Source organism: Grammomys surdaster, unplaced genomic scaffold (assembly GCF_004785775.1).
Source record: "Grammomys surdaster isolate TR1022 unplaced genomic scaffold, NIH_TR_1.0 145, whole genome shotgun sequence".
NCBI classification, from domain to species: Eukaryota; Metazoa; Chordata; class Mammalia; order Rodentia; family Muridae; genus Grammomys; species Grammomys surdaster.
The window spans coordinates 3,618,138-3,618,995 of NW_021604603.1; positions in this window are offsets into that span (position 1 = coordinate 3,618,138).

Consider the following 858-nt stretch of genomic DNA (forward strand, 5'->3'; position numbering starts at 1 on the left):
GAATGAGAAGGCACCAGAAGATCAGAACAGATTGCTAGCGTTAGTTTGAGGCCAAGCACAGCAATTCAGGAGAGGAGAGAGAGAAGCCAAATTGAATCAGTCAGCTTGGAGAGGAGTTTGAGCCAGAACAGCTGAGTTTTTTCATCTAGCCAGAGATAAGAAAGAACAAGGGCGAGCTTATTCAGCAGCAAGTCTCAGAGGCTGAAAATATTCTAGGCCTAGATTAGATTGTACTGAGCATAGAAGCTTCCAAGACCAGGTCTAGGTTAGCAGATGGAGGTGGTATGCCTTAGATACGACAATTACATTAGGCAATAAAAGTTACTTTTGCAGGTTCAAAACAACACAAATAATAGCATTCTAAGCTCTGGGCCCTAGAAGTCCAAACTAGGTCTTATGAGGTCACATCAAGGTACCAGCAGATCTCCATTCTCTCTGGAAGCTTCACAGTAGAAACCATGTTTGTGCTCTACCCTTGGAGCTGCTGCATTCCTGAGCTTATGGCTCCATCTTCAAAAGATGTCCCTCAATCTCTGTTTTTATTGCCACTTTTTCTTTTGTGTGTCTAGCCCTCCATAATTAATCTATCTAAAAGAACATCCTGCTTGTCTTAGTTCCTTTTCTACTGGTGTGACAACGCAGCATGGCCAAGGTAGCCTACAGAAGAAAGAGCTTATTGGGGGATTACAGTTTCAGAGAGAGTCAGTCCATGTCCGTTACGATGAGGAGCATGGCTGCAGGCAGACAGGGAGGCAGGCATGGCGCCAGAGCAGTCACTGAGAGCTTACATCCTTAACTGCAAGTAGGAGGCAGAGAGAGAGAGAGAGAGAGAGAGAGAGAGAGAGAGAGAGAGAGAGA